Genomic DNA, 472 nt, shown 5'->3' with positions numbered 1-472 from the left:
TCATACTTTGAAAAGTGTATATAAGTAAGTCCGATTCATCTCCCTATGATATTATAATTTAAGTACAGTAGTTGTATTGGTAACGCCTATGTTTCTTTACTTTTAACTGTGTAATGTACTATTCAATTAATAGATGTTCACTGAAGTATTCGTGATAGTTATCTAGTGTTTGAGATTCGGATAATATAGCAATTATATGAAGATTGTGAAGGAGAAAACAGTGTGTTTATGTCATAAATTCTTCTAAGTTTTAATACAGTGATAAAGTATATAGTAAATTACGTGAGTACAGGATTAGGAACACAAAGGGAAGGTAACTTTCTATCAAGCCATAATTTAATATTTTTGTCGTAATATTAGACTTTTCTTTTTCTTCATATACCCACCATCAAAATATAAGAATATACAGACAGAAAAAAAAACATATTTGTCATGGCAGGTAACCATTCTTTCAACAATGGGTTCTTCCTCG

The sequence above is a fragment of the Penaeus monodon genome, chromosome 28 (genome assembly GCF_015228065.2).
Source record: "Penaeus monodon isolate SGIC_2016 chromosome 28, NSTDA_Pmon_1, whole genome shotgun sequence".
In the NCBI taxonomy this organism is placed as follows: domain Eukaryota; kingdom Metazoa; phylum Arthropoda; class Malacostraca; order Decapoda; family Penaeidae; genus Penaeus; species Penaeus monodon.
This window is presented reverse-complemented; position numbering follows the sequence as displayed.